Below are 8813 nucleotides of genomic sequence, written 5' to 3'. Positions count from 1 at the left end.
AGTCCCAGCTACTCGGGAGGCTGAGGCAGGAGAATGGCGTGAACCCGGGAGGCGGAGCTTGCAGTGAGCCGAGATCATGCCACTGCACTCCAGCCTGGGCGACAGAGCGAGACTCCGACTCAAAAAAAAAAAGAAAGAAAGAAAAAAGAAAATTAAGCGGGGTATGGTGGCTCACACCTGTATTCTCAGCACTTTAGGCAGCTAAGGCGGGAAAACCAATTGAGGCCTGGAGTTCCATACCAGCCTGAGCAACATAGTGAGACAGAGTCTCTACAAATTTTTAAAAATTAGGTAATTAGGCCAAGCACAGTGGCTCACGCCTGTAATCCCAGCACTTTGGATCACCTAAGGTCAGGGATTCAAAACCAGCCCGGCCAACATGGTGAAACTCCGTCTCTACTAAAAATACAAAATTAGCTGGGTCTGGTGGTGCATGCCTGTAATCCCAGCTACTTGGGAGGCTGAGGCATGAGAATCACTTGAAGCTGGGAGGTGGAGGTTGCAGTGAGCCAAGATCGCATCAATGCACTTTAGCCTGGGCAACAAGAGTGAAATTCAGGCTTAATAATAATGATGATAATAATAATGCAGGGATGTAAAGGTCCCTTTCCAAAACTAACCCCTGAGGAGCTAAGGGATATGTGCACACAAGGGATATGTGCACACAGAACATGTTCTGTTCAGGTGACCTGACCAAGGAGAAAGAAGGTTCAAAATCCCCTGAGCCCTCACTGCTGCCCAGATGTCTGGGAGTGTCAGCCACCTCTTAACCTCAATCCCCTGCTTCTTTCTCCTTTCCCTAATATACAAGAAGCCAGACATTTTTGTTAACTTGAGATGTTTCTTTAGGACATTAGTTCACCATCTTCGTGGTTTGCTAGCTCTCTGAAATAAAGTCACCTTCCCTGCCCCAATACCTTGTGTCTCCTGATTTCTTGGCTGTCATGCAGCAAGCAGGGTGAGCTTTGGACTCGGTTACTAATTTAGTAGGTAATATCTTTAAAAGGAGATAATTCTAGAAACTAAGAGACTGAATTATTCCACTTACAATTTCTTCATAAACATATTTAGATGTTATCTAATACATGATGCCATCATCCTCTATTAAATGTCAGCTCAATGTATAATTTCAAGATCTATAGTTAATTTTAAATTCCATGACTAATATTAATGATTATATGGAGTTAATAATGGAGTTAATAATTTTGATAATAATAATAGAGATAATAATAAATAATTTTGATTGCTTTAAGATTAAATAGTTTATAGATAATAATAAATACTTTTGATTGCCTTAAGATTCTCTCTCTATATTACTTTGCTTGGAGAATGGTGTTGCTTGTTGGGTTCACAACATATATATATATATGTGTGTGTGTGTATGTGTGTATATATATATGTGTGTGTGTGTGTATACATATATATAAAATTTCTTTTCTTTTCTGAGACATAGTCTCACTCTGTCACCAAGGCTGGAGTGCAGTGGTGCAATGATGCTCACTGAAACTTCAGCCTCCAGAGTGCAGATGATCCTCCTGCCTCAGCCTCCCAAGTAGCTGGGACTACAGGTGCCCCCTACCACACCTGGCTAATTTTTATATTTTTAGCAGAGATGGGGTTTCACCATGTTGGGCAGGCTGATCTCAAACTCCTGACCTCAAGTGATTCTCCCACCTCGGCCTTCCAAAGTGCTGGAATTACAGACATGAGCCACCTCACATGGCCCTACATATTGAATTTTTTTATGTACCTCAATAAACTCATATACCTCAATAAACTCGACTTTAAAAAAAAATACTTTCCCGGATTTTGGCACAATGGAAGCACTATAGTCTCCTACTCATTTCTGGCAAGAGTATAAATAAGTTCAAAAACTTTGGAAAATTGTTTGGCAGTATACTCTAATGGTAAAACACACATACATATATGCTATGACCCAGCAATTTGACTTTTCTACCCCATAGACTTGTACTTTCCAATACAATAGCCACAAATCACGGGCAGCTGTTGAACAATTGAAATCTTGCTAGTGTCACATGGGGTAATGATAATATTTTTAACATATTTAATTGAATACATATTATAAAAAATCACCTCTTTCTTTTTACTTTTTAAAATATGTCTACTAATATATTTAAAAGTACAAATATGCCTGGCATTATATTTCTATTGGAATTTCTATTTCTAGAGAAAGATGTGAGTACACTTTACCAAAAAACATGTAAAAAGTTCATATTTATTCAAAATATTCCTAAATTATAAATAATTCAAATGTCTGAGGAAAGAAAAGAACTTTTATGTGAGGAAAGTGAGTGCTTTCAAATTAACAAGCCCAGAGTTAGGCATTAAAATGAGACAGCAACCCACGTCCTTCTTCCCGGTTTTGAAGCTGTGTATTCATCTATTGAAACTGCTTGCTATCGCCATACATAGCTACAAAGTAACCTAAACATGGTGTACTGGACACCATCTCTCACTCCCTATAGCTGAACAATGTGTAGTTAATCACTAATCAATGTTATTTCTGTAAACCTCAGGGAGTTCCTGACAAGCAATTCTGTACCAGCCTCCCCCGGTCCCCCTTTCTGGTCTTTAGAAACCCAGTCGTAACAAAGGACAAATGGAGCCCACATCCAAGATTGCTTGGGTCTGAGTCTTCTGGGCAAATGTCCTCACATTGGCTCAAGCAAACTCTTTAAATCATATTTTGTGTTTAAGCACCTTCCTTCTAGGTCAGCGTTTTTGGCCCTGGGAGCAGAATTCAGAGCGACTCGTCTCTGACCATCTGACTGTCCTCTCCAAGGCCTCCAGGATGGCTAAATAGTAGTAAGAATTTTATTGGTGAGATCAGTTTGCAGTCCAGGAAGAGACAGTCTCTGGTGGATATCTTTGAAGAGGTGCTTTCTCTTCAGAGAGAGAGGGCAGGTTGGTTTGCGTGCCTCACAGGGCGTATGTCACACAATAGAGTCATACATATTCAGTAGGTTTGGGGGAAAGGCCATACATACTTCTGAGGGGTATTGAGCTCATGTGCAATGGGTACATATATGTAACATACACCCCATCTTCACATTGGGAAGGGATTTTAGCATTAAAATGAGGTGGAAATTGGCTCGTTATGTCAAAAGATGAACTACTGGACACGAAGTCAGTTTGTGTGCAGTCCCTGTAACATGGCTGAAACTGGCTTGAGGTCTGCAGTTGTTTATCAGGAGAGAATGGAAGGCCACTCCTCTGTCCCATCAGAGGTCTAGTGATCTGGGTTGTAAATCCAGTTGAGAATTGTTGGGAAGATTTTGACAATTTGCGGGCTAGCTCCTATTGTTAAGGAGTTTAGCAAGAGTGTGGTTTTTCTTGTAGCCATAGAAATTTAGGAAGTTGCTGTACCAGTCCAGCCCTGAATCCTTGACCTGTAGGTAACTTTTGTTTCCTTAACCTTAGAAGCTCTCTTAGTCTACAATGGCACATCTATTTTTGTCCCTCAGATCATACCACATTCCTCCTGGACTGGGTGCCTGGCCAGCTCTGAAGTCCTCGAGCTCTGACTGAGAGAAACAGATGGGCAGTAAGTGGTGAATCCTCCTGAAATCTGGACCTTCCCACTCTTTGGTTGAAGGCCTGGAGTTTGCTTGAGTTGTCCTTTCCAGCCTTCCCTTCCTACAATGGAGGTTTTCTGTCTACCTTGTGGGTAAGAGACTTGAGTTTCAGGAGGAAAAACTGCTCTTCCACCTCTGCCTCAGGTCAGAAAGTTTGGGTCATAGTCAGGCAAAGCGCTGTGTGGAAAGCTGCTGCCTTTTCTGTCTCTGTCCCTCGTCAGGAAGGTCTGGGTCAAGGTATTGGCAGGTAGACATCGGTGGTTCTCTTTTCTGTAGCATGCTTTTATGAAAGTTAAAACTTAGCTTTTCATTTGTGACTAATTCTTGTTAGTTCTTTTTTTTTTTCCTTTTGAGATGGAGTTTTGCTCTCATTGCCCAGGGTGGGGTGCAATGGCACGATCTCGGCTCACCGCAACCTCCACCTCTCAGGTTCAGGCAATCCTCCTGCCTCAGCCTCCCGAGTAGCTGGGATGACAAACATGTGCCACCACGCCCAACTAATTTTGTATTTTTAGTAGATATGGGTTTTCTCCATGTTGGTCAGGCTGGTCTTGAACTCCTGACCTCAGGTGATCTGCCCACCTCAGCCTCAGATTACAGGCGTGAGCCACTGCGCCCGGCCCCGGTTAGTCCTTGGCTGGAAAATTCATGGAGGTGTGTTCTCCAGCCCTGAAGAAAAGAAGTGATATGCTTCCGCTGACCCATTCAGGTGCTCCAAGTGACCAGGGATGCTGCAGAGGTGTCACGATCACTACTCACCGTGTGAAGGCGGCCTCATAAAGCATTTCCCTTCAGAAGAATGTCTTTATGAACCCCCTTTCCTGCTCTTCTGGGAGGGTGTATGTGGGACGGGTCCCCCAGAGCACATGCATTCTGTGGCCACCTGGTGGTTAGAAACAGTGGGAACCACTGAGACAGCGATACACAACTCTGGTATTATCTGTAGGAGTGACTTCATAAGCAACGCACCGTGACCCAAATCACATTGCAGGCCTTGGTCATCTTTGCAAAGCTCCTGAATTATGGGAAATCAAGCTTCAAAATCTGAGCACACTTTGAAGAAACAACCACCTTTAGAACCACCCGCTGGGTTTCTGTATAATACTTATGAAGCATCCTCTTGTAAATATCCGAGAAACCCGACCCACCTAACCAGAAAAACTAGTAAGTAGAATGGAGAAAATGGGGATCTTTTGAAATGTCCAAAATAATTTCTCAGGGCACACAATTGGAAAATTTGGTGTTAGAATCAGGCAAATTAAATGGGAGACTTACTTCCAATGATACCTAGAACTTTCTAAAAGAACTTCTGAGAAAATTGCCTCCATTGAGGATATAAATTGGGGATATCTGACACTTTTTCTGAATTGAGAAATATTGAGGAGGCTTTATCTCTTTCACTTCCAACTGCTCCTTCTCCTGCCCCTGCACCTGCATAGTCTTTCTTACCTGAGCCTTCCTGTCCTGCCTTGCCTCTTCTTCCATCACCATCACCTGAGGAAAGTCCCCAGGGCTCTGACCTCTTCCCTGAAACTTCTGTTCTAGCAGCCCCTTTCATGGTAAAACCCACAGGAAGAGGGGAGCCTACCATTGTGTATACTGCTTCACCATAATGTGAATTAAGAATACTGTAAAAGACTTCCCTTTTCTAAATTGAAATACATTTTCCTCTTCTCTTTCTAAAGCAGGCTCTGCTTTAGATTTAGATGTAGATTGGAGGATAATTCAGCAATGCACTTAAAAGGCCAAACAAATCTGTCATTGATATTTTAAATGGTTGAAAATAATTTATGTATGTATGTATGTATTGAGACAGGGTTTCACTCTGTCACCCATGCTGGAGTGCAGTGGCTCCATCATGGCCCACCACAGTCTCAAACGCCTGGGCTGTAGCAGTCCTCCCACTTGAGCCTACAAGTAGATGAGACTACAGGTGCATGCCACCACACCCGGCTAATTCTCTGACTTTTTATAGAGAGGAGGTCTCACTGTGGTTTCCAGGCTAGTCTTGATCTCCTGGGCTCAATCAATCCTCCCACGTCAGCCTAACATTTACACTGACCACAGAGATGCATTTGGAGAAGGTGATGATTTGGGAATGGTTTAGAAGCCACATAGATTTCTTATTTCACCAGGTCCACCCAACAAAAATTACCAGTAAGTCTCTTACCTCTTAGAAGCAATTTGAAAACCCAAATCTTTGGCCATCATCAAAATTACTGGTCATTCAAAATTAGATACTCCGGAGAGAAAGGACAACCGTTTTGCTGATGCGGCAGCTTAAGAATGCAGCTCTGAAGGTGACATCAGACTCAGAACGTCTCTAAATGACCCTGCTGACTTATAACCCATTGAAAACCTTATTAGAAGAAGCACACGTGGGATTTCCGAAGCAGGAGATAGATCTCTGGAAAGATAAAGGGAACAAGTTTTGTTTTTTTCTTTTTTTTCAGAAACAGCATATGATATGGGCCCAATGATACAATGATCCACCCCTTAGGCTTCAATTACCCTTTTTAAAGTAGTTCATAAGCTGACTTGTTGGAATTCAGACAAAATGATAGCATGGGAAAAGCAGTGTATGGAAAACCATCGTCTACGATTGCACAAAGGGTTTATTCTTGTGGTACTGTCTGTTCTGTCCCAAACATAATCCTGGAAGATCCCTTCATGGGTCACAGGGACATTGTATCTTTAGCACCCTTAGAGACGTGGCAGTTAGACTTTATCCAGCTGTCTCCATCTCAGGGTCACAGATACCTTCTGGTGGTAATCACTGGGGTGAAGCATTTCCATGCCGATGAGCCACAGCCCAAGCAGCAGGCAGGCTGTGATGAGAAAAAATCATTCCTCATGGGGAGTGCCATCTGATCTCCATAGCAACCGAGGAACACACTTTATTAGGCAGGTAGTTGGATCCATTTGTAACATTTGGCCTACGTGCCAACATTTCCATTGTGCCTGTCACCCCTAATTCTCTAAACTGGTGCAACTCAAAAATGGTACAATAAACACTCAATTGACAAAGCTAACAGAAGCTTTTAACCTTCCCTGGCCAGAGATCACCCACTGCTTCTGGAAAACTTCCACTCTCTCCCTTTGAAATTAGAACAGGAAGACCCATGCAGTGGTTAGATGAAGGGGCTTATGAACCGGCACTTCTTAAAGGTAACATTCTCCATCATTGCTAAGGTCTCACAAAACTTCTTACCAAGAGCTCCAAATTAATAAAGAATGGCTTTCATAATGAGCTGCTGGGAGGTGAAAATATCAAACATTATGCATATAAACTGGAGATGTTGCTTACCGGAAACAACATCAAATAAATATTCCCTCCAAGTCCACTGGAGGGCACCAAGTAGGTATTATTAATAATAATTTTTATTTTGAGATGGGGTCTCACTCTGTTGCCCAGGCCAGAATGCAGTGGCGCAATTATGACTCACTGTAGCCTTTAACTCCTGACGTCAAGCCATCTTCGTGCCTCAGTCTCCCAAGTAGCCGGGACCAGAGGTGTGGGCCACGGCACCTGGCTCACATCAGGTATTATTGCCCAATCTCTGTGGCAGTAAACATAAGGGCGTTGACACAAAGATTCATGTTTCTCACATCCCTACCAGAGTGGACATCTGTCAGTGGAGGTTTTCACTTAAAGGCGACCTGCAATATTCCTGACCAAGATGGCAAGTAGCTGACATCTGTTGTAGTCCACTTTTGCCAAACATACCAGCTGTATAACCAGTTATTCACAATTCCAGTGCTTACTGCAACTGAAAGCATTGGTCTATTTTTCTATTGACTGGAATAGGTACGCCATTAGGGCTCCTTTAAGTTGTAGGGGTCCTCTCTTGGTGGTTTTGGTAAAATCACCTTATATGTATATTATCTTAAGATATGGCACACTAGTTCTATTGCATGTGTGTGTATATACATATACATGCATACATGTACATATATAGCAAAATGCCTATGATCAGATTTCTGTTTTACTCTCCCTAATTAATTTGATTACAGCAGGGAGGGATAATTCTCTGATCAGAATCTCAAAAACCATTGCCACTGTGGGAAATTTGACAAGGTGCTGAGTTCACCACCTTAAACCACCAACCATCTTTGACCATAATGATCCATTGGTACATCCTGTGCTAAATTTCACCAGTATTCCTCCTTATTGCACTGACAATGCAAATCAGGGTCACATCAAGCAAAACCTGTTTTTCGAATCTGTCTGACTCATCCTAACCTTCCTGCCCCATGTCTCAGTTTAACCCATCATAATTGTACTGTCAAAATAACTGCCTGTAATCCCAGCACTTTGGGAGGCTGAGGCAGGAGGATCACTTGAGCCCAGGAGTTTGAGACTAGCTTCCTGGGCAAAATGATGAAACCCTGTCTCTACAAAATATACAAAATTAGCTGCAACTGTGTCCCGCCAGCTAGCTCACTACTCAGGAGCATGAAGTGAGAGGATGACTTGAGCCCAGGAGTTCGAGCCTGCAGTGAATCCTGATGACACCACTGCACTCCAGACTGGGCAACAGAGTGAGACCCTGTCTCAGAAAGTAAATAAATAAGCTGGGCATGATGGTGTGTGCCTGTAACTCCAGCACTTGGGAGGCTGAGGTAGGATGATTCATTGAGCCCTGAAGGTCAAGAGGTCAAGACTGTACTGGGCTGTGATGTTGCCACAGCACTCCAGCCTGGGCAACAGTGAGACCCCGGCTGAAAAAAACCAAAAATCAGAAACAAAACCAACCAAACAAAAAATGGTTGCCTCACTCTGAAATGACAGTGGTAAACACTATGATGCTATTGGAAAGTTAAGAGAAAAACACTCCCTTCTGCTATCAGGATGCAACCTGTCCTCTTGCTCTAACATGTCTGACCATGGTTTAAATGCCAAAAGCTGATGTACCCAAATTATACTACACTTACCTGTTCTGCACCAGCATTTATTTTGTCTCTGGAGGAGATCACCATCCATGGCCCTCAAATATCTAAAGGCATTGAACGATGAAGTGCAATGTCTTTTAGGATATTTGGTCACCCCTATATATAGCTCTGAAGAAATTCAACATTGGATGAATGGCAAAGCCGAGGCGGGTGGATCACCTGTGGTCACGGGTTCAAGATCAGCCTGGTCAACACTGTGAAACCCCATCTCTACTGAAAATACAAAAATTATCTGGGTATGGTGGTGTTCACAGGTATTCCCAG

The sequence above is a fragment of the Rhinopithecus bieti genome, unplaced genomic scaffold (genome assembly GCF_001698545.2).
Source record: "Rhinopithecus bieti isolate Rb0 unplaced genomic scaffold, ASM169854v2 scaffold_28523, whole genome shotgun sequence".
NCBI classification, from domain to species: domain Eukaryota; kingdom Metazoa; phylum Chordata; class Mammalia; order Primates; family Cercopithecidae; genus Rhinopithecus; species Rhinopithecus bieti.
The sequence above is the reverse complement of the archived record's forward strand: the minus strand, read 5'-3'. Positions refer to the sequence as shown.